Source organism: Coptis chinensis, chromosome 1, assembly GCF_015680905.1.
Source record: "Coptis chinensis isolate HL-2020 chromosome 1, ASM1568090v1, whole genome shotgun sequence".
Lineage (NCBI taxonomy): Eukaryota > Viridiplantae > Streptophyta > Magnoliopsida > Ranunculales > Ranunculaceae > Coptis > Coptis chinensis.
In genome coordinates this window covers 12,186,361-12,212,019 of record NC_141456.1, presented here as the reverse complement: position 1 = coordinate 12,212,019, position 25,659 = coordinate 12,186,361, and the positions used below count along the sequence as shown (strand labels likewise).

The 25,659-nt window shown below is 37.0% G+C and overlaps 1 long non-coding RNA gene and 1 pseudogene across 6 annotated transcripts in view; both read left to right on the top strand.

The window, feature by feature from the left end:
* The window catches only part of LOC147522180 (uncharacterized), a 31,761-nt gene extending 6,926 nt beyond the window's left edge, over positions 1–24,835 (top strand). Inside the window, exons 2-7 of one of the 6 annotated variants that reach the window (XR_015212518.1) lie at positions 1,920–3,095; positions 3,181–3,331; positions 7,401–8,094; positions 9,898–11,833; positions 19,178–19,294; positions 24,446–24,835. This is a non-coding gene — a long non-coding RNA (uncharacterized LOC147522180). Of the gene's footprint in view, positions 1–1,919; positions 3,332–3,602; positions 4,293–7,400; positions 8,095–9,897; positions 11,834–19,177; positions 19,295–24,445 lie in introns of those variants that run through there. The other 5 variants (XR_015212522.1, XR_015212521.1, XR_015212519.1 and 2 more) reach the window with 5 other exon arrangements.
* LOC147522181 (putative pentatricopeptide repeat-containing protein At3g15930) lies at positions 19,416–23,069 on the top strand (annotated as a pseudogene).
* Positions 24,836–25,659: the final 824 nt, after the last annotated feature.

Below are 25,659 nucleotides of genomic sequence, written 5' to 3'. Positions count from 1 at the left end.
TTCTGTATAGTAAAGAGTACCTTAGCTCTATGTTTGTATTGGTGGGGTTAGCGGAGAACCTCATACCATCCCCAAGCAGAGGTGGATGCCGACTAATGAGTAAATGTCTAGTGGTGGGAAAGTCGATTCATACCGTTCAGCAAGGGGTTATAGCTCCTTACATTGGGTGTGGTGTGATGGCTTACACTAGCAGGGAAGGGCGGCGATGACGGATGTGGATGCAATAAATAAAGTGGTGAGTGGTGCATATCTATCTGTCAGCAGTCAATCTCGGCTAGCATGCTGGTTTCCATCATTCATTGGCATGTTAGGCGTGGTTGGTCAATCTTTGGCTAGTATTTGCTCATTATTGGTTATCCTCCCAGGTGTGTGGCTGGGTCCAGTTCCTTTCCTTTGCTGTCATTCCATGATATTGTGCCACTAGCTAGCTGTGTGTGGAGTGGACCACCTCTGGTTCTTTACCGGCGCACCATCCAAATTTACCATAACAGGTTCTTTCTTGAATTTACCACTTATCACACTATAAGGCCAAGGATGTCTTCAGGTTGGGTTAACCACCCTGATGGCTTGGAAACCTCCTGGTTCTGAGCGCAGGTTAGTTGAATAATTAAGTTTGCCTGTTGCCAGGACTTCCACTCAGCGTTGCCAGCGATTCTGACTGTGATGGTCAGTATATGTCGGTTATTACCGAATATCGATCTGCAAGCAAGGTTAGCTCGGGGCTAGATGTCTTGTGTTCCAACCAAGTGCCTTCCCAGGGTTGGACAAGATCCCGGTCCTGTAGGTGAGGTTTGGTGGCCCTTCTGGGGCATCTTTTGAACAACTGTTTGCGGGGATAGGGTCACCTGTGACCTGTAAGTCGCCGGAGCGGGGTATGGTTGAAACGCTCCCACGACAAAAGGTCAAAATATTTTGAATAAGCAGTTGTTCGACAAGTGTCTTAGGTTATTGGCCATCAAAGGGCAGAGAATTTTAGAAGATTCTTGAGTGACGAGGGGTTTTTTGAACGAAGTCTCCCTCATCCTCTTTGATGGTTTAACCAAGGAGCGGTGTATCGCTGTTTACCTGTTCTCAAAACAAGCATGGTTACTTGGGAAGAAATCCGACCTCTTTGTTCCTTGCTATGTATCTGAAACAATGCTCTGCTTGTCTTCAGCATGCATATGCAGGATACAAGGCGGCTCCTTTCTTACTTCCAGTACCTGTTTCCTTAACAAGATCAGGGTTTCCACGTATCATCCCTGCATTTCATCGACAGACGATTCGCCGGAAAGATGATAAAGCTGATGCTTCAGTACAAATTTACCTATCATTGTTTACATTGTCTAAAGTGATTGAACTAGCAAAACCGGTTTCCCGGTCTACATTCCAATGAATCAGCGATCCCATCGATGATCTGGATTGTGCTACTGAGTTCGTATACAGTATGAAACATTGTATTGTCACTCTTCAAGCGCTACACCCCTGGATTTCAAGGATTCCCCTTAACCTAGGGATGACTTGGAATCCAGCCTGGAAGTCTTTACCCACATATCGTAGGATGAATAAAACAGTGACTTACTTTCAAGGAAAAGTCGGTGCCCTTCGAGAGACCGTAAGGTCTTGTTTTCCTGCACTCTTTTTTGAGTTACAGGCTTACACCTGTATGTTGGAAATGATCCACAGTGAAGGCTCTCAGGATTCATCCGGGAAACTCTGACCATCGTACAATCGATTTGCCCTAGATCCGGACAATAAGATATTTTCAGGTCATGGTCTCAATTACTTTGAATCAAGCATTAAGCTATGTAACAGAACAGATAAAGCTGGTTTTGAGCCTAATGATATTACTTTCATCGCTGTTATTACTGCTTGCAGCTATTTGGGTATGCCTTTCAGCCTAATGATATTACTTTCATCTCTGTTATTACTGCTTGCAGCTATTTGGGTATGCCTCTCAAAGGTCTACAAATATTCAATAGAATGACTACTGTATATGGTATTCAACCAAAAAGTGAACATTATGGATGCAGGGTAGACTTTCTTAGCCGAGCTGGGTTATTTGAAGAGGCAAAAGGTGTCATGCAAAGAATAGCTCGTCGGAAGAAGCAGTTGCTTGAGCAATCCTCGCTTCTTGCTGTGATCAACGAAAAACACGATTGGCAGGTGTTGCAGCTGAGAGGCTATTTGAGTTAGAACGTCATAGTGGTGCCTATGTTCTACTGTCTAACATGTACGCAGCTGATGGGAGATATGACAATGCAAAGAGAATAAGGAAAATTATGAAGGATAGAGGGGTGGAGAAGACACCAGGTTGCAGCTCAATTGACCTCAATGGTTTAGTTCACGAGTTTATAGCGGGTGAGGAAACACACCCGCAGATGGAAGACATATACCAAGTCTTGGAGAAGATGAACACGTTGTTGGATTCTTGAGGGTTAAATTTGCCCAACATTTGTTGTGTGCTATTTACCTAAACTGGATGGCTGTTGGCATCCCTGGTTCTTGGACGATATACTTGCTTTAGATAGGCTATTGCTATATTGAATTTTTATTAGGTATTCAGGCATGCCTCTTGAAGGTCCGCAAAATATTAAATAGCATGGTTACTATATTGGTGTTCAACCGAAGAATGAAAATTAGGGATGCTCGGCAGATTTTCTTAGCCGAGCTGAGTTATTTGAAGAGGCAAAAGAAGTCATGCAAAGAATGCCATATTCGTGTAGCACTTCTGAAATAGCAATTGCTAGGAGAGCAATTCTGGCTTCCTGCTGTGATCACCCAAAAACATGGTTGGCAGGTGTTGCAGCTTAGAGGCTCTTTCAGTTAGAATCATAGTGGAGCCTATGTTATACAGTACAACATGTATGCAGCTGATGGGAAACAAAATGATGCAAAGAGAATAAGGAAAATGACGGACAGGGGTAGAGAAGACACCAAGTTGCATTTGTGAGTTATAGTGGGTGAGGGAGGGAACACACTAACAGATGGTATACATGCAAGATCTTGGAGAAGATGATGACCAGTTGGATTCTTGACGGTTAGACCTGGCCGAGTCTTGCTGAATGCTATATTCCTAAACTGGACTTTGGCTGTTGGCACCCTTGTTTTGAACGGTATGCTTACTTTAGGAAAATGACTAAATAATAATAATGATGAGTTTTTTTCCTAGTAGTAGTTTTTTTGTATTTTACTGGACAGGGAAATAGGTGACTTGACTCCTGATGTTTAAGCAAAAAGTGCCTAGCAAACACCTTGATCTGTGCGTAAACTTTCAGGAATGACTTGTTGTAGCTAGACATGACTTCAGGAGTGAGCTACAAAATGGGAACTGCACATCAGTATCAAAATTGTAGGTAAATTCGTAAATGCATAGTATTGCAAAATATCACGACTGTGGAGATATTTCAACCCCCAAAAGATATTTAAACCCCAAAAACATTTGGGAGAAGTAAGTTATGGTAGACAAAACCAACTTTTTTTAATATATTTGGCAAGAGTTTTGCTCTTTAATCTTGTAGGCCAGCCTGTCTCCATCTCCACTCCTCCCAATGGGCTTTATCCTAGTTTGCTCAATCTAACCCTGTCACGGCCCAATGGGCTTTATTGGCCTAAGCTTTTAATTGGCCCAGCTCATAATCCGTCCGGCTTAAGTTTCACCGCCTTTTGTATGTTTTTAGAAAGTAGACTAATTCTATAAATACCTCTTTCCCTCTGTTTCTTCTCCCAAGTGTCAAATTTCGTTGGTTTGCTCTCACTCTCTCTGTTTTTTAATTTTATTTGTTCATAAACCCTAATTCGAAACCTATTATTATTTGCTTAGGTAATTTCCTATTGTTTTTTTTTCGTTATTATCAAATTGGCAAATGTCTATTGGGAACGCGGGTAATGACATTTTGTTGTATAAAGGTGCTATCTTTTATATTTACGATTACAAAACACTTTTGCAAAACCAGTTTTTGTTTTCTAATTGTTTGAAACTTGTCCTTTTCTAGTAGAGTTATAAATGTCATATTGGGAATGCTGGATAATGACATTTGGTTTGTAAGTTTGCTGTTATATTTACCCCATTCATAATGGTGTCACATTGTCACTATAAAAGCTCTTATTTATAAAATTTCTATTAACCTTGTTTCTTTTTCTAAAGGTTTTTATTCTACAATACTTAACCAACTGAAAATGCTGGTTAATCCTGTTAAGTACCACTTGGTCTTTTTCTTTCCCTCCCTATCACAAAAGCAAAACTTTAAGCTAAAAGAAGAGTCACAGAGATATTAAGGACTTGATGCATCACTTTGAGGAAGAAGGAATTGGTATGTTATCTCTCTGTTTCTTTCCTTGTATAAACTGTTTCAGATTTCAAACAAGCATTGGAAAAGCCTAGTATTATTTTTCTGATTCAGACACCAATAAACCCCAATATGAAATTTTTGCGGATTTTTGCTATATGTGTTCTGCTAGACTAGATTAAGAAACCTTATAATTTTTGTATATAGATTAGATTTGTTGCATATTTTTTGTGCATTAGTTTTAAGTTAACTGTAATGGCGTAATAGTTATTATTTGTCTAACTTTGTTTGTTGGTTTAAATATCTATATTGTTTTCTCAGTTATTTAGCAACTTAAGTTGAAAAATTAGTTCTGCATAATTACCTAGTATTACTTATAAATGTTTCTTATAGATACGCCAGATCAATTCTCGTTAACTAACACACAGCAAATTGTTGTCTTTAGGGCAGCACCAATGGGCCTATTTACGGGCCTTTATCTTCAAATTTAACGGACCTTAAGAAAATGCGGCCCCTAAATGGGCCTCCAATTTTATCAATTGGATATATGTCTTCATTTCTATGGAGGCAATGTAGAGCTTTAAAACCCAAGGCCACGTCATCTTTTTGGAGGGCCACGTCATCTTTTTGGAGGGCCACGTCAGTTTTGGGGGGCCACGTCAGTTTTAGGGGAATAAAAAGTAGTGAAAACTCTATATTAATGGCTATTCCAACGGAAAAGATAACCCCTCCTTTATAACACGTGAAATTAGACAAGAAAAAACATAAGTGAAGTCACATGCTGATGTAAGTAAAGTCATGCGCACAGTTTCTATTAAAGGTTTGGGCTTCGGGTCCTTTAAAACCTCTGTAAGAATGAGGACAATTATCAAGGGTGATAAATATGGAGACCCATTTAGGGGTTGCGACATAAGCTGTTTTTTTTAGGTCCGTTAAATTTGAAGAAAATGGCCCGTATCCAGGCCCTATTGGTGATGCCCTTATAAAGGACCCAAAGCCTGAAACCTTTAAGAGAAACTTTGCACATGACTTCACTTTTAGATTTTTTGTCTTATTTAACTTGTTATAAAGAAGCAGTTATTTTTGCAGTTGGAACACCCATCAATATGGAGTTTTAGCTCCTCCTTATTGCCCTCCAAAAAGCTGACGTGGCCCTGGGTTTTAAAGGCCTGCATTGGTGATGCCCTTAGTTCCTTCCTTTTAGCTCATTCAAACCACCAGCAATTGACACGTAACTAGACTATGATTCACATGCTCCATGATAAAAAACAATTGTATTTGAAAAGGTATTACATTTATTTTGTAGAAAATAGGAAATTAAGAATCTTTGCTTTTTAAAATTGACAAATGTCTATTTGGGAACGCTGGTAATGACATTTGATTTATAAATATATTTTTCAATTTCTGTTATTTATGAAAGTGTATATTTTTCTTCTTCACTGTTTTAGGATTATAAAACCTGTTTACAAATGTCTGTGGATGATTCACATTTCCCTTCTCAATTAATGTCTTTGTTTGCATAAGAAAAAGTAGTACAAATCAACAAGATAAAACATTTTCAAAGTTGTTTTGTGATTAACTTTTGTTTGTGTTTGGATCCTTTCTCTGTTGGTTTATTTTTTACTATTTCACTCTTAAAATTGACAAATGTCTTTATGGGAACGCTGGTAATGACAAATGTCTCTGATTTTTTCTTATTTGCAAAAGACGGTGACTTATTTTTCCTTTTTTCATTCTTAAAATCGACAAATGTCTGTTTTGTTTTTATCTGTGAAAGACGGGACATTTTTTTTTACTACTTGTACAAAACTTGTTTTACTATTTAAAACCTTTTTCAAAACTTTTTTTTTAATCCCAAAAGTTTTCATTTTACTACAATAGATAGTTAACTAATAAATGTCTTTGTGAAAATGCTGGTTAATGTCCTTTTTTGTACAAGTTTTGTTTAAATATTTAAAGGTATCTTAGCACCTCAACCGCCTAATCTAAAAGTGGAAAAACATGAAATCAAGAGGAGAAGAAGGCATCACATCTAACTACTTTAAAGAAAACTGTCTCGTGAACAGTGATATTTTCCTCTTATACCCCTGAACATATTTGGTTATTACAATTATTATTAAAAGGTAAATCGTAAATAAGATATGTTATGGAAGGGTAAGAATTTGACCGGTAAAATTTAGACGTTCCCCTTGATTTAGCACATTATCCTCAGTTTTGCAAATATTTGCAATATTGCCACTGTCCAAAAGCTGACACGTGGACTCCTCTTTTGAAATTGAAACATTGCCCTCATTTTTTGTGAACAATTACAGCATTACCACTGCCCAAAAAAACTGCCCGCTCACGTGGCGTAGCCACGTGTCAGTTTGCTAGTGTTCTTAACATCTGGAGAAATTGACGGCGAGAAACTAGAGACTAGAGAAAGCTAACGTGAAACATAGATGAAAGCTTTGTTCCTAGTGTCTCCCTTACCTAACTTGGGTTAGAGTTCATACATCAATAATTGAACCTTAGAATAAGTTAATCTAATGTTTCAACCAAGATTTCATTTTAATTGAATTTGATTTTGGGTTTCTAGACTTGATTTAGGTAAAATGGAACATGAACAATCAAACTTTTTTTTTTGGCTTGATTCTTTTATTTGCTCAAAACCAGAAAGAATGGATCCGTTTAAATCTCGATGAAACAACAAAATGGATGATTGGAAATGATATTTACATCTGTGATCAATCCATCACGCGTGGATCTGGTGATGGTTCATGCCAAGATCTGGGAAATAGCTGGGAGAAAGAGAGTTTCTCATTTGAATTTTTTTCAGTAGAGGCAATAGAGGTTGGAGAGAGGAGAGAAAGAAGGTTAATCGGTATCAGCATTATCCAGTTGCTTAGTTTGTCCGTTAGTGGGGCACTAGGTTTCTACCCTTAAAAGGGGTAGAACGGTAGCAGTTCTCTATATTTAATTGACAAAAGCTATTCTGAAGCTTTTTAAATTTTGTTCAGCGATGAACCAAAAACAGTTCTTATTTTCCATTTCTTTCTTTTGATCATTTTCTGATGAATTTTAATTTTAATTTTTTTTGAAAGTGAGTATTTTTTCCTAATGTCAATCTTTGCTTCTGAAAATGTCTTGCAGAGCATTTTATATGATTATTATGGGAATTAGGTCGAATGGCTGAACAGAAATAGATGGTGCTGTGGTGAACAGGGATAAGCAACAATTAGACAATGCTGCCCTTGAAGATGAATGAGAACTGAGCAATAGGACTCAGCGAACATTGAAGTGGTGCCTAGTTCAATCGATCTGTGGCATCTGTAAGAAGATGTGAGTGAGATGAGAGTTGTAGTTGCTGTACAAGAACAACCACAAATAGCACTAACTGGTGCTGCTGAGGTTCCCTTATTCTGGTGAGAGGGTGACCTATTGGGAAGGGGGAGAGAAGATGGTGGATGGACCAGGTTCTCTGTTCTTTGGCGAGTAAAAAAACAGGAAGACTCGTGGGTTGGGGAAAATTATCTAGGGATGAGAGGAAAGCTTCTCGTAGTTTATATTGTAGGTCCAACCTTAAATAGGTTTGAATGATATTGGTTAGTAAATGAATAAATTGCTCATGGCAGGTGTACGTAAATATATTGTAACTGCCAGAATTCAATAACTCCAATCCTAATTATCCCTGCAGGTTTACAGGCAACTTCAAGTGGTCCATCAGTGAAGTAAGGTGACTAGACAACTTCAAGTGGTCGTAAACCACAAAGCATACTGGAAGTTCATTAGAGAAGAACCATCATTGAGTTGTTAAATGATTGCCACATGATATTTTGCATCAGAGGTGAAGTACTTACATTTTCTTTCAATTCTATTTTTGCTTGTTGTTTTTGTTGCTTGAACAATTCTGTTTGCTTAGAAGGTAGTGCATATTTGCAAGATAAGTTTCATTTAACATGTCTGAAGTCCTCGCCAGGTAATCTCACTATTTTGTCATGTTTAAATCGCGTTAACATGTCTGAAATTCTTTCAAGGTGGGTTTTGTTAGTATCAAGTATTGCAATCGTCAGCATTTAATCCAGGAAGGTTATTCACTTCCTATCATGCTGCAGTTTGAACATGCTATTTCTCTAAGACTAATATATAAACTTACACTTGTATTGATGGTCGCTTTGTGTACGGGTGTTATATTGATAGTATTTCATGGTATCAATACTTCTAGAACTAAACCTGACGTCTCCATGCACTGTGTTGTAATGCCTTTGGTTGAATTTTACATCATGTGATCATTCTTTTATGGGTTTTGGTTGTTACTAATTGAAGTTGTCGGTTATATTAGACTCTGAGCAGCCTGGTAAACAGTTTATGAAATTGTTCTTATGCCCAGCTTATCTATTATGAGCTAATGTATTACTGGATCTGTGTATGTGCATACGTATAGAAGTGTAGGATCAGCCTATTTGAACATCATATGTAACCTTTAGAACCCTTTATTCATTTAAAATCTGAAACTTAGTGAGCTTGTATTCATGTAAAACTTCAGTAGCCTATTCGGAGTATATCTCTTTCTACTGAGATTACTGATAATCCTCTCTATGTGGAATATAGAAGGAGGATATATAGGGGAATCACCAGACTTGAAAGGGTACCCTTGTTTGAAATGACTCGTGTAGAGAGAAACCTTCCTTGCCACCCTTCAACTTCTCTTGGAAGCCATCAATAATTGGATCCTAAATAGCGAATGACTCATTAACCGCCCATGAGTAAGAAGAGACATTTACAGGGTTTGAAAGAGTTTCTGGTTCTTTTTTTGTTTTTTTCAAGGAGTCTTTTGTTATTTTGTTTGTACTTGCATTTCTCACGTTGTTTCTGTTGCTGGAACAACTTTTCTGCTTGCCTATTTCTACTGTTCAACATAAGTTGTCACGATTGCAAAACTTTCTGTTGTTTGCTTAGAAGATAGTGCACAATTGCAAGGTATGCTTCATTTAACGCATCTGAAATCCTTGTCAAGTAATCTGGATCTTTTGCCATGTTTAGCATTGTGTGGAGATAATACTTCTATATTTATTTTGCTTTGCATTTCGTTTAATATGTCTGAAATTCTTGTCTGGTAGATTTTATTAATATTAATTATTGCCATTGTTGTCATTTAGTTTAGCAAGGTTATTAACTTATTATCATGCTGCAATCCAAACATGCCATGTTTGTAAGGTTAATATATATGCACTTGCATTTGTATCGTTTTCTACTACGACTATCTCCATAGTATTTCATGGTATCAATACTTCTTGAACTAAAACTGACGTCTTCATGCATTGAGTTGGAATGTCCTAATTCTTCTTGTACCTTGTGTGATCATTCTTTAATGGGGTTAGTCTTATATCAATAGAAGCTTTACATTACATTAGACTTTGAAATGCCTGGTAACCTTATTGAGTTAGGTAATTGTTAGTTTGTGGCTTTATTTTTTATGAGCTAAGATATTGCTTCAATGCTTCCCCTGTGTATGGCATACGTTTAGGACTAACCTATTTCTAACATCTTATCTAATTTTTAGAACCCTTTAATTCATTTAAAACCAGAAACTTAGTGAGCTTGTATTCACGTAGAACTCCAGTAACCTATCCTGAGTTGATTGTTTCAGAAGTTTCTAAGGCCACCACCCTCTGTGGCATACAGAACAAGAACAAATAGTGAACTGCGAGATTGATCGAAATGATGCTAACCCATTAGAAAGATACCTGCCTCGCTCAAGTGTTGGCTTTCGGTGCAGTTAACTCTCTCTCTCTCTCTCGTATACAAGTAATTGTTTTTCTTCCTTTGTGTGAAGTCGTGTCATTCAAGGGGAATTAGCAGAAGATGTCCCCATGAATTTATTTTGTCTTCTCGATCATAATCTTTAGATTGGTTTGAACTGTGTAAACTCTGGGATCTTTTTTTTTGTTTTGGGTAACCGTAGACTCTGGGTCTGTTGTGGCTTGTAGACATGAGACAAATTGTCTTCACTCTCCCAAACTGGGAACTGCGCATCAATAACAACTTTGTAGGCAAAATATCACGATACATTGGCACATATCCAAGAAAAGACAATATATTGCTAAATAAATCGAAATATTGACGACTATCGGTGATTTGATAATTGATATTTCTTGACTTTATGATATTTTCATCGAAAGTTGCTTAGTAGTAGTCAATATCGTTGCCACATTGCAATATATCGAAGATATTTATGATTTTATACATTGAAGATATTCACGACATTAAGCCCAATGGGCTTTATCAGAGTAGCCAACACTTTTAGCCTGGCCCGCTCATATTACACTGCTTACAAGTGATGCGAAAGTAGACTACTCCTATAAATACCTCTCTCCCGCTGTTTCTTCTTCAAAGTGGGTCTTACAACAACACTAAAAAAGTTCGGGCAAAGTCACAACTTCTGATTCAGACTAAAAAAAAAAACTCTAGTTTGAAACTTTTACTGAATTGGGTTTGTTTTCAAATTAGTTATGTGGTTTCTTAATTGTTATAGTTTCTATGCCTTTTGTAGTGTAGTTATAAATAAACCCTAATCATTATTGTTGGTTCCAACTTAGGTTGAATGGAACTTCATTAGACGTTAGTTTTAGTATTTTTTTTCCATTGTCTTGTATGAATATTGTTGTTCCTTATAGATAGATCAGATATTCAGATCACTACTTATTTACTAAATAGACCAACTCCGTTCAGATAAGGAAAAAAAAAACACTGGTTTTTATAAAATATTATAGAACTAGTGTTTGTTTTCCGAAATCGAGCATCCTTGCATTTGAAAAGAAATAAATTCGGAAAACTTGTTTTGCAAAACCAAAAGCAGTTTTTCAGTTGGTTTTTATTTTAAAGATATTTTTTATTTACAAAATTGACAAATGTCTATGTGGGAACGCTGTTAATAATGACAATTGTCTACCTCACCAATATTTTTATTGATAAAATTATTATTTGTTTGCTTAAGAAAAAAGTAGTACATATCAACAAGAAATGATTTTTGTTTTCAAAGTTTTTATGCGAAAAACCTATTATTATTTGTTTAGGTCATTTCCTATTGTTTTGTTTTTTTTTTGTTATTATCAAATTGACAAATGTCTCTTGGGAACGCTGGTAATGACATTTTGCTGTACAAAGGTGTTAATTATGATTACGATTACAACACTCTTTTAAAAAACCAGTTTTTCGTTTTCTAATCATTTGAAACTTGTCCTTTTTTACTCATTGTGGGTATGCCGGTTAATTACATTTCGTTTGTAAGTTTATTGTTATATACTGCATTCATAATGGTGTCACATCTTTTTATTATCCTGTCACTATAAAAGTTTTTATTTTAATGAAACATCCATAGAATAAAGTTCTATGCCTAAAAAATTGCTATAAAACTTGTTTCTTTTTCTAAAAGTTTTTATTCTATAATACTTGGTTAACTGATAAATTTCTTTGCAAAAATGCTGGTAAATCCTATAAATACCTCTCCGTCAAAGATTTTAAGCTAATAGAAGAGTCACAATGATATTACGGGGTTCGCTGCATCACTTTGAAGAAGGAAGAAGGTATGTTATCTCTTTCTTTCTTTTCTTTTCAGATTTCAACAAGCATTGGAAAACCCTAGCATAATTTTTCTGATTCAAACACCAAAAACCCCACTTCGGAACTTTTGAGTGTTTTTGCTATATGCATTCTACTAGATTAGTTTGTAAAAATGAATAAGAAGCCCTATAAATTATGTATATAGATTAGATTTGTCGCGTATTTCTGTACCTTTTTTTTGTAGTTTTAAGTAAACCGTAATGGCGTAATTATTATTATTTGTCTACCTTGGTTGTTGTTATAAATCTCTATGTTGTTTTCTTAATCATTTAGCAACTTAAATTTGGAAAATTAGTTCTGCATAATCACCTAGCATTACTTTCATTTTTTTTTTTATAGAATTTTTTTTTTTTTTTTTTTTTTTTTGATAAGTAGACTTTATTGAGAGAAAAGTGCAAAGCACAAGATACAGTACATTACATATAAGAAAAAGTGAGTGAGAACTTCACACAGTTCTGAGAGATACAAAATGAAAAAGAAAGAACACCAACTATTCTCATGCAAAGTGATCACCGATAACACTTCGTCAATCTCCAGATATCACAAGACTCCATTCTAAGATCAGATCCTTAAGGGCCTGTTTGGTAGCATGGATAGCCCAACATGTACAATGTACAAGACCCTTGATAGTATATCTTGTTGTTTGGTCCATTTATTATGTGAGTATGGGCCACAACTTAGTGATTAACCAGCACACATAAAGGCCCGAAACCGGGTTAACGAAATCCATTGGGAAAGCTAAGATACGGTTAAACAACCTTATGAAACCACGGGAAATCGATTTAAAAAGGGTAAGTTAGAAAAGGAGGAAAATACTGTTCTTCTTCTTCTCTAGTGAATTTTACTCTACCAATTTTTTTAAAGTATTGATCACAATATTTCTATCTCACCACCCATCTATCTAAAAACCCATCTCTCACTTTACTCCCACTTCTCACAACATTTTTTAGTTAAGAAGTTTTGAAAATGAATTGTTTAGAATTTGGGGTTCTTGAACCCATGTATTAGTTTGCTTATCTGATTTCGATTAATTGGAGGATGATTATTCATTTTGAAGCTCTGAATATAAATACTATTTTCAGTAATAAAGAGTTTTTTTTTTTTTTTTTTTTTTTTGGGGGATTTAAATTGGGGTTCTACAATACCAATATGCAATTTCAAATGGTGATTTTATGATAAATTTGTAATACGTGTATTTCTTGATCCCCTACAGTTATTCAATTTCAATGGTTTTTTTTTTTTTTGAAAAATAATTATTTTGTAGATTGTTAAGAAGCCATAGTGAAAATGATACCAAACACTTTCCACACTATTTTTGATTTTCTAATACAATCTACACACTTGTTTATACATCTACTGTGTTGGATCACCTAAATTAGGTTGGCTAATACAAAAATTCCTACTGCCAAACAGAGCCTAAACCTGTAGTTCCTTCTTTGTTGAGTAGTAGACAACCAATGCCATAACAACCCTTTGATCTCTAACACGATTACTTTAACCGATGATGCTTTACCCCCGAAAATACGGTTATTTTCGTCTTCCACAACACCCACTTGGTTGCATACGGTAAGAGCGCCATATCTTGTTCGAAGCTCCACGATCTTCTCTTTGGCCATAAGGTTAAGAATTCTTGTCTTGAATCAACTTGTGCTAGTAGTGGAAAGGCTATGACCATTGGCTGTAGCAGTTATGCCCATGCCTCAAGAGCGAAAAGAGCAATGCAAGAAAAGATGATGATGCTCTCATCAAACATATTGCACATAGAGCAAAGTCGATGCACATTTGTACCCCTATGTGTGAGTACATCAAGAGTGAGAATGCTTCCCAAGATAACTTCCCAAAAGAAAACTCTCACCTTCAAATAAATAGGAATCGCCATACCAATTTATGGGGAAACAAGGGAGTAGGTTGGTAATCTTGATTTCTGCCTTCCCGATTATAACATCGTAAAAGAGCTCACCGAGAATATTCCGCTCTTAGTCGACCTCCACCAAAGACCTATCATCATCTGTTCGGTTATTACCATTGCATCCAACATTGCGGTCAAGTTTGCATATTCTTTGCAACTCCCAATCATTACAACGTCTCCTAAGAAACAAGTTCCAAGCCACTTGATTGTTGTCCGTGTGTGCATACTCATGAACAAAACCCCTTTTGTGTGTTGATGCTTGATAGATTAAGGGGAATCGCTTTGCCAGAGCTCTGTCACCAGCCCAACTATCCAACCAAAAGGAACACCTGTTACCCCTACCAACTCTGAACTTAATTCCACACTTAAATATGGGTAAAATATTAAGAATGCCTTTCCACAGTCCACAACCGTAACATTGGTTTGTGTTATTTGGCCACCACCTAGATTCAGAAAACCCATACTTTGCAGTAATAACTTCACGCCACAAGGACCCCTCTTCGGTTAAATACCTCCATAGCCACCAACCTTGAAGGGCCTGATTCATTGTCACCAACTTTCGTATCCCCAACCCACCCTCCTCCTTAGATACACAAACCTTATTCCAGCCAACAAGATGATACTTCCTATGATTGTCAGTAGAACCCCATATGAAGTCCCGAATAAGCCGTTCAATAGCATTAGCAACACCTTTAGGGATGGTGAATAAAGACATAAAATAGATGGGTAGGCTTGATAAGACGGTACTAGCCAGAATTAGTCTTGCCCTTTTAGAGAGTAATCTACTTCTCCATCCACCTAGTCGTCTTTGTACATTCTCAATCGCTGGATTCCACACTGTTATGTTCCTGTAGCTACCCCCAGTGGCAGTCCCAGGTACCGACACGGTAAATTATCGATGGCACACCCCATAACTTGTGCTAATGCATTCATGTTGTCAACCTTACCCACCTCAAAAATCGATGTCTTGGACATATTTGTTTTCAGGCCAGACACGGCTTCGAAGATGAGAAGTATAGCTTTGATTACAAGCATCTGTGATATTGAAGCTTCCAGCAAGAACAAAGTATCGTCTGCAAACTGAAGAACGACTATTTCTGGACCGCTAGGAGCTGGTTTGAAGCCTTTGATATACCTCAAATCTGCTGCTTTCATAACCATTTTAGTAAGAGCTTCCATTACCACATTAAACAAGAACGGAGAGACCGGGTCACCTTGGCGCAAACCCCTTTGACTTCTAAAAAATCCTACCGGTGAACCGTCCACTAAAACCGAGAAAGAAGCTGAAGTGATACAACTCTTAATCCAATTCCTGTACTTCTCCCTGAACCCCATCCTTTTCAATAAGTAGTCTAGAAACGACCAGTTTACATGGTCATAGGCTTTTGAGATATTGACCTTGCATAAAATGCCATTTTCCTTATTCTTCAGCCGAGTATCAATGCATTCATTTGCAAATAATGGCCCATCCAATATTTGTCTACCACCGACAAAAGCACTCTGCTGAACTGAAATAACATAAAGGAGGATAACGCGTGAATCCTGGTAGCGAGAACCTTAGAGATAACCTTATAAATACCACCAACCAAACTTATTGGTCTATACTCCTTTAGTGTCTGAGCTCCCAACTTCTTCGGTATTAGCGTGATAAAAGTTGAGTTATTCCTTCTATCCAAAGTGGCTTCATCTTGGAATTCTTTTACCACGGCCATGATATCTTTTTTAAGGAAATGCCAACATTTCTTGAACACGCACATCTGAAAACCATCAGGCCCTGGTGCTCTGTCACCCCCAAGATCTGTAATGGTTGTCACCACTTCTTCTTCAGTAATTTCAGCCTCCAACCCATTTGCTTGGTCCTCCGAAAGCACATTAAACTCAAGGTCATCCAGGTCCGGTCTAACCAAAGGATCTTCTGAATAGAGAGACTCGTAATAATCAACTACATGCTCTCTAATACGTTCTTTGTCGCTGACCTCTGTGCCATCTATGATTAAGCTGTTGAGGTTGTTAACTTTGTTCCTTGCATTTGCTGTTTTATGGAAGAATCTTGTGTTGTTTTCACCCTCTTTAAAGTATTTTATTCTTGATTTCTGCCGCCATGAAATCTCTTCCTTTCTCATGAGAACTTGGAGTTCGCATCTAAGATTAGTTCTATGAACCTCCTCGTCAGAGGTTAGAGAAGATATCTCCTCTTGTCGATCCAGTGCATCGATCTCCTCATACTTATTCTTTATAAGTTCATCCACTCTCCCGAAACATTCCTTGTTCCATACCCTTAACTTATTCTTCAATTCTTTAATCTTACACCACCAGACAAAGCTTGGGGGACCATCAAAGGACAATGATAGCCACCATTCCTCCATGAGGGTAGTAAGAGCTTGATCTTCAAACCACATCAGCTCAAATCTGAAAGGAATAGGACCTCTTTGAGATTGAGTGCTATCTAGAACAATCACCCTATGATCTGATATAAACTTTGGCTGTGCAACCTCCTTAGCATGTGGAAAGTGATCGTCCCACTCAATAGATGCGAGAAACCCATCAATGCATGGGTTTATTTCTTCCCAGGCTTCTTCTATCAGACCATGTGTAAAGAGCCCCGTTCAACGGAAATCAATAAGACAATTTCTTGTAACAAAATCATCAAACATTTGCATAGACCTTGTGATTCGACATCCTCCCGCCCTTTCATGACTGAAACGAACCAGGTTAAACTCCCCACCCAAACACCACGGCAACGTCAATCATGCCCTCACATCTTCTAGTTCTTCCATGAAATGCTTCCTACTAGTATTACTATTAGGTCCGTACACGCTTGTCAACAGCCAAGAGAATCCATTAATCTTCATTGTACATTCAACTGAAAGAGAAAATGCCCCATGAAGTTCATCTGTCACATCCATTATGTCTGAGTCCCACGCAATCAAAATACCCCCTAATAATCCAATAGCAGGGAGGTGGGTATACTTCCAAGGATGCCGCCACAAATCCCCAATCAGTGGGTTTATTTCTTCCCCCATCTTTGTTTCTTGTAACAGGAGAAACTACCGGTTTATTCTCCGTCATAATAATCCGCACATTGTTACATGTTTCCTCATTTCCAAGACCCCTAACATTCCATGAAACCAGTTTAATCGACATGATCAACTTCCATCTCCCTCAGTTGGACCCCATTGTTCTCCTTCGAAACCATACCCGAATGGTTAGACTCCAAAAAATTCTCCTCAGCCAGCTCACCGAAAAGTTTCTCTAGATACGCGGATCATATGACATAGAATTGTTGTTATGTTTACTTTTATAAGGCCATATGGCTATCAATGTTCCCTATAGATACGCGGATCAGTTTTCATCAACTAATACACATCAAGTTGTCTTATTTAGTTCCTTCCTTTTATCTCATTCAAACCACCAACAGTTGACATGTAACTAGATGATTCACGCACGCTGGTAATTACATTTGATTTATAAAGATATGTTTCGGTTTCTGTTATTTATGAAAGTGTTACAGTATGCTTCTTCACTGTTTTAGGATTAGAAAACTTGTTTACACAAATGTCTTTGTGGATGATGCACATTTCCCTTCCCAATTGCTGTAAATGTTTCTTTCTTTGCTTAAGAAAAAGTCGTACAAATCAACAAGATAAGACTTTTGTTTTCAAAGTTGTTTTGTGAAAAACTTTAGTTTGTGTTGGGATCCTTTCTCTATTGGGTTGTTAGTTTCTTTTTTACTCTTAAAATTGACAAATGTCTTTGTGGGAACGCTAGTAATGACAAGTGTCTCTGTTTTGTTCTTAAGATTGACGATTTATTTTCTTTTCCATTCTTAAGATTGGCATAAGTCGTTATGGGAATGCTGGTAATGACAAATGTCTCTGTTTTGTTCTTATTTGTTAAAGATGGCGACTTATTTTCTTTTTCTTAAAATTGATAAATGTCTTTGTGGGAATGTTGGTATTGACAAATGTCTCTGTTTTGTTTTTGTAAAAGATGGTGACATTTTCTTACTACTTGTACGAAACTTGTTTCACTATTTAAAACCTTTTACAAAACTTGGTTTTTTATAGCAAGGTTTTTATTTTACAATACATAGTTAACTGATAAATGTATGTGTGAAAATGCTGGTTAATGACCATTTTTGTTCAAGTTTTTTTTTTCAAAATCTTTAAAGGCATCTTAGCCCTCAACCGCCTTACTCAGTTCCTTCCCAAAGCTCTTTCAAACCACCAGTGATGCACACTCTCACCTTATAATACACAGATTGGTATACAAACACCTTCAATGTCAAATCATAAAGTGTGAAATCATGAAGTCAAGAGGAGAAGATATCACTTATTCCTTAACATCTGGAGACAAGGTGGTGAGAAACTAGAGGCTACAGAAAAGGAGAAAACTAAAGTGAAACACGGATGAAACTTTGTTCCCAGTGTGTCTCCCTTGGAATCTAACCACACTGTAAAAAGATGTAATGTATCTTTTTAGATCTATTTAGAACACTAAAGTTTGTAACTTAAAATCTTCATTTTAAAGTTGGGTTAGAGTTCATACATCAAGAATTGAACCTTAGAATAAGTTAATCTAAAGTTTCAACCAAGATTTGATTTTCATCGAATTTGATTTTGGGTTTCTAGACCTGATTAGGTGAAATAAAATATGAATAATCAAAAAAAAATTGGCTTGATTCTTTTTTTTGCTCAAACCAGAAAGAAGGAATCCGTTCAAATCTCAATTAGACAACAAAATGGATGATTGGAAAGGATATTTACATCTGTGATAAATATGAATCCATCACTGCCTGATCTGGTGATGGTACATGCCAAGTACTGGGAAATAGCTGTAGAGAAAAGAGAGTTTTCTCATTTGAAAAAAATTTCAGTAGAGGATGGGAGAGTTTGGAGAGAAAGAAGTCCAACATGTATAAGCATTATCCAGTTGTTTATTTTTGTCCTTTAGTGGGGTAGGAGGGTTCTACCCTTCAAAGGGGTAGAATGCTAGCAGTTCTCTATAACTAGAATAACTGGTATGCAGTGGGGAGTGAGCGGAGACTGAGGGAGAGGGAAGGCGGAGAGAGAGAGAGAGGCGTACGTTAATATATTTTAACTACCAGAATTCAATAGCTCCTGTCCTAATTGCCCCTGCAGATGTAAGGTAACACAGAAAAAGGTCTGTTACTACCTTCCTTAGGAAAGTTTACATAAGATGTCTGGACAACTTCGAGTGGTCGTAAACTAAAAAACATAGTCTGGAAGTTCATTAGAGGAGGCCCATCATTGAGTTGTAAAATGATTGCCACCATGATATTTTGCGTCAGAGGTAAAATGATTTTTTTTTTATTGCTTGAACAATTTTTCTGTTTGCCTATTTATACTATTGAGCAATAACTCAGTCTCGTTTACAGGTCTTTCAGTTGTTTGCTAAAAAGGTAGTGCGTTTACAAGTCTTTCAGTTGTTTGCTTAGAAGGTAGTGCATAATTGGAAGATATGTTTCATTTAACTTGTCTGAAGTCCTTGCCAGGTAATCTCAATCTTTTCTCACGTTTAGAATCGCGTTGAGATAATTTTTTCCAACCTTTTTCTTTTTAATGTTTCATTTTACATGTCTGAAATTCTTTTGAGGTAGGTTTTGTTATTATTAAATGTCGCAATCGTCAGCACTTAATCTGGGAAGGTTATTCACTTGCTATATACTGCAATTCGAACAGGCTATATCTGTAAGACTAATAGACTAATATAGAACCTTGCACTTGTATCGATTGCCTCTTTGTGTACAGTGTTATATCAATAGTATTTTGTGGTATCAATACTTCTAGAACTAAACCTGACGTCTTTATGCATTGTGTTGGAAAGCCTTGGTTCTTATTTTACATTGTGTGATCATTCTTTAATGAGTTTTGTCGGTTACTAATTGAAGCTGTCCGTTATATTAGACTCTGAACCGCCTGGTAATCAGTTTACGATATTCTTTTTATGCAGCTTATGTATTTTGAGCTAATGTATTGCTGGCTCTGTGTATGGGCATATGTATAGGAGTATTGGACTAGCCTATTTGAACATCATATGTAACCTTTAGAAGCCTTTAATTCATTTAAAATCAGAAACTTAGTGAGCTTGTATGCATGCAGAACTTCAGTAACCTATCCCGAGTTTATCTCTGTCTAGTGTCTACTGAAATTACTGATAATCCTCTCAATTTGGGCACCCTATGTGGAGCATAATTTAGAATAAGGTTATATAGTAAACCGCAAGACCTGAAAGGGTACCTTCCTGTGAGTTTCTCTTAGTTGTAATGATACGAACCCGTTTAGAGATACCTTCCTTGCCACCCTTCCAACTTTTCTCGGAAGCTATCAATAACTGGTTGTAAATAGCAAATGACTCGTTTTCCGCCCATGAGTAAGAGAAACTCACAGGGTTAGAAATTCATTGTTGTTTCTGTTGCTGGAACAACTTTTCTGCTTGCCGATTTATACTGCAACACAAGTCGTCACAATTGCAAGACTTTCTGTTGTTTTTCTTAGAAGGTAGTGCACAATTGCAAGATATGTTTCATTTAGCGTGTCTGAAATCCTTGCTAGGTAATCTGGATCTTTTGGCACGTTTAACATCATGTGGTGATAATATGATTTTATTTATTTTGCTTTACATTTCGTTTGATATGTCTGATGTTCCCGTCTGGTAGATTTTATTAACATTAAATATCCCAATTGTTAGCGTTTAGCTTAAGAAGGTTACTAACTTAGCATCATGCTGTGATCGAAACATGCCATTTTTGTAAGATTAATATGTCTACTTGCATTTTTATCGTTTTTTACTATGTCTATAGTGTTATATCAGTAGTATTTCAGATCTCGTAGTATTTCGTGGTATCAATACTTCTCTTGAACTAGAACTGATGTCTTTGTGCATTGAATTGGAATGTCATAATTCTTTTTTTACCTTGTTTGATCATTCTTTAATGGGTTTAGTCTTATATCAGTAGAAGCTGTTATAGTAGAGACTTTGAAATGCTTGGTAACCTTAATGGTTTACACAATTGTTATTTTGCGGCTATTTTTTATGAGCCAAGATATTGCTTCCCCTGTGTATGGGCATAAGTTTAGGACTTGCATATTTTGAACATCTTATGTAATTTTTAGAACCCTTTAATTCATCTTGGTGAACTTGTATTCACTATTCACCTAGAACTTCAGTAACCTATCCTACGCTGCTTGTTACAGAAGTTTCTAATAATCCTCTAGGCCACCCTCTGTGGCATACAGAACAAGGAAAAATAGTAAACTATGAGACTTAAAAGGGTTACCCGATCGAAATGACACAGACCCGTTTTGAAAGATACCTGCCTTGCTCAAGTGTTGGCTTTCAGTGCAGTTAATTCTGGTTCCCTTTGTGTGAAGTCTTGTCAGTCTAGGGGAATTAGCAGGGCGTTTAGTGGTGAACACTTGAAGGCCATTGCTAAGGTATAGCTACTGCAGAAGATGTCCCCATGGATTGTTTTTTTTCATTGATTTATTTTTTCTTTTTGTTTGTAAATGTTAGATTCCAGCCGGTTGCTGGGATCTCAATAAGAAACACTTGACAATGCTTCCAGCCGGTTGCAACTGCCCTTTGGGCATTGCTGGCAATAATTCCATGCACTACCTTCGAGGAAGTTTGTAACATACGTATGTACGCAATGGAGATGAATCAAGCAAATTAAACAAACTTTCATTCATTGAGGTGACATATAAGTAAATGCATATTTGATCTCATATAATGTGTATGATATCTTTGTGGGCAATAGTTTGTTAGTTATTATGTACACATTATGTGGTAGTATGGTAGAAGGGAAAAAATTGTTTGGTGAAATGCCGGTGAGAAGTGCGGTGTAGTGGACAGTTATGATATCTGTGTATGCAAAGAAGGGGGATGTTGAAACATCATGTTTGTATTTTGATAATGCACCTGTGAAGGATAGAGGAATATGGGGTTCTATGAATTCTGGTTATGTACAGAATAATTGTTTTAAAGAGGGGTTAGAAATGTTTCGACTAATTCAGTCGGAAGGTTTCGAGCCCGATGAAGCTGTTTTTGATAGTGTTCTTTCTGCTTGTGCTCATTGAGGTGCTATGTATATTGGGATATGGATACACAGATACTTGGACAGAAAGCAGTCGTTGTTGAGTATTCGGTTAAGTATGGCACTTATTGATATGTATGCAAGGTGTGGGAATTTGGTTTTGGCTAAAAAGTTGTTTGATGACATGGGAGAATGAGATATCATTTGTTGGAATGTAATGATTTCTGGATTGGCAATGCATGGTGATGGACAGAACGCGCTTAAGCTATTTAACAAAATGGATAAAGCTGGTTTTCAGCCTAATAATATTACTTTCATAGCTGTTTTTACTGCTTGCAGCTATTCAGGTATGCCTCTCGAAGGTCTACAAATATTCAATAGCATGACTACTGACTGTATATGGTATTCAACCAAAAAGTGAACATTATGCATGCATGGTAGACTTTCTTAGCCAAGCTTGGTTATTTGAAGACGCAAAAGGTGTCAAGCAAAGAATAGCTCGTCGGAAGAAGCAGTTGCTTGGAGCAAGGCAGGAAATATCGCCTATATGTTTCAGTTTTTGGGGTACACAACTTGGAAAAATTCAATATATCTCCACCGAATATTGAAGTTCCTTTTTGCCAATATATATCACCTTTTCCAATATATATCTTATATATCGGCGATATATCCAATATATATTGACCAACTTTTTGACTATTTGACAGATATATATCGTTATATATCACCGATATTCCTGATATATCGCTGATATATAGTGATATTTTGACCGTTCACAAAAAAGATATATATATCTCCGATATATATCGGTTTTTGGGGTACACGATATATACCCCGATATCAAAATTTCCTGCCTTGGTTTGAAGAGCGATCCTCGCTTCTTGCTGTGATCAACGAAAAACACGATTGGCAGGTGTTGCAGCTGAGAGGCTCTTTGAGTTAGAACGTCATAGTGGTGCCTATGTTCTACTGTCTAACATGTACGCAGCTGATGGGAAATATGATGATGCAAAGAGAATAAGGAAAATTATGAAGGATAGAGGGGTGGAGAAGACACGAGGTTGCAGCTCAATTGACCTCAATGGTTAAGTTCACGGGTTTATAGCGGGTGAGGAAACACACCCGTAGATGGAAGAAATATACCAAGTCTTGGAGAACATGAACGAGCTGTTGGATTCTTGAGGGTTAAATTTGCCCAACATTTGTTGTGTGCTATTTGCCTAAACTGGATAACTGGATGATATGCTTACATTAGATAGGTTATTGCTATATTGAATTTTTATTAGGTATTCAGGCATGCTTCTTGAAGGTCCGCAAAATATTAAATAGCATGGCTACTATATTGGTGTTCGACCGAAGAGTGAAAATTAGGGATGCTTGGCAGACTTTCTTAGCCGAGCTGAGTTCTTTGAAGAGGCAAAAGAAGTCGTGCAAAGAATATCATATTCGTGTAGCACTTCTGAAGTAGTAATTGCTAGGAGAGAAATTCTGGCTTCCTGCTGTGTTCACCAAAAAACACAGTTGGCAGGTGTTGCAGCTTAGAGGCTCTTTCAGTTAGAATCATAGTGGAGCCTATGTTATACTGTACAACATGTATGCAGCTGATGGGAAACAAAATGATGTAAAGAGAATTAGGTAGAGAAGACGCCAGGTTGCATCTGTGAGTTATAGCGGGCGAGGGAACACATTAACAGATGGAAGATGTGCAAGATCTTGTAGAAGATGATGATCAGTTGGATTCTTGACTGTTAGATCTGGCCGATTCTTGATGCATGCTATATGCTTAAACTGGACTTTGGCTGTTGGCACCCTTGTTCTTGAACGGTATGCTTACTTTAGGAAAATGACTAAATAATATTGAGTTTTTTCCTAGTAGTCGTTTTTATTAGTTTTTTCGTATTTTATTGGCCAGGGAAATAGCAAAAAATGTCTAGCAAACACCTTGATCAGCGCGTATACTTGGTCAATTTCTTCGCCACGGTCATGTGCCATAAGTTGGTAGCACTTTTTCCCCTTTTTGTTTTGATTATATTGGTGTCGGAGATTCTATTATTCCTCTTCTCTTTCTTCATGTGATAATATACCATCAATATTTCGAGACCAAGTCTTGACTATTCTGGGTAATGTAGCATCAAGAGGAAACATTAGGTGTTGATTGTAACTTTAGACGCTATTAGATCCATACAAGAAAAACACAGAGAATATCTTGATTTGTTATATGTGGTATACATGTGATATGTTGTTCAACCACTTGTTCTTGAAGTTTGATCTGTTGTAAACTTTCCTGTATTTGATCTTGTTCTGTTTAGTAGGTGTGTATATACTGCTAACTGCTTTTGTTCCATATATCTGTGTAGAGGGTCTGGAGTCCTTTATTTTGTGTGGTGCCCTCTTTGAATCCTAAATCTGTGTCAAATTTCTGTCAGAGAGAAAATGACAAAAAGTGTTCACATCAAATAATTGAGTGAACAGAAAAGTTTAATACTCGTTTGAGTCGCTTCGTGATTTGGCATTTACGGTTTGGTATATGTTGTAGTTACTTCCACTAATCCATACTTGCATGCAGAGTAATCAGTTTGACGGATCTCAGTTATGTTTGCAATTATATAGGTGAAGGATACTTGGACATTTGAGAAAGATGCGGAAGAAAATGCAATTTGTTGTGAAAGAAAGCTTACTGGTTGTAGGGAGAAATCCGTGCCGGCTCTGACACCAATTATAGCAGGACCAAAGAAACTTAAGGGCATCTAATTATTCAATCTCAGCCACCTCTTTTGTTGGTCACATCTTAACGACCACGAATGCAGTGTCTTGCAGAGTGACCGAGTAGTTTTATATCATTTATGGCAGATCGTGAAATGTAAATTTAGGCATGTTATGAAGTCAATGTGAAAATAAAATTAACAGCAGATCGTCTGAAGAAGATAATTGCTTTTTGGTATTCTACAGATATGATTTTCCACAAGAGTGGGGATTAGTTGAAACTTTTAGAAAATGTCACTGCGGAAGTCTGCATCCTTTACAGTTTACAGAAAAATTGCAGTAGTACATAATATTCTCATTCTCATTTATCTTGGTCATGGTAAATGCCCCAGACGGAGAGCAGTGGCAATGCATTCTTTGCACCAAATGAAGTGTTTATTGATCAAGGAAATCATCAGTTAGGCTTTGCACTTCCTTCGTCACAAATCAACATTGAGCCATATCCACACAAACGAATCAGTTCTTTCCATACTTCTGGACTTGCTGATCTAACTGCTACTTTTCATACATATACCGTCTCCAGATTATCAACATAAGGTGTTCTGAAACACCGTAAACTCATTTCCTTGCTTGGTTTAGTAGTACAACCTTAAAAACCTACTTTATTACAGCTAAACAGCTAAACGGAAGCAGAAAAAAGCCCAGAATACAAATTCCCATTGGTGGGTACGAAATCGCAAACAAGACAGTCTAAGAATTCTATAAGAATTTGTGACTTCAGGTTTTCAAACTTAAAATGCCCGGTACTCTCACTTAACTGAAGCTTTCCAAGGTGCCACACCCCAGAAATGCTGACAACTTCTAGCATCTTGTCATCCATCGACTATAGATCAGAATTATCATCAGCATCATCTTTGTTTTGCACCTTCCACGAAACTTCCAATGTTAGCAACAAGTACACCTTCTGCGTTAGGAATGTTGAGGAATATATTCAGTAGCAAATTGAAAGGATATAGATAAAAGAGACAGAATATATGACTGATTCAGTCTCAATATTTTAAAATTTTTGGACTCACCCTTGTTGTACTGTTAGTTCACTTTCAGGAATGACTTGGCTAGAC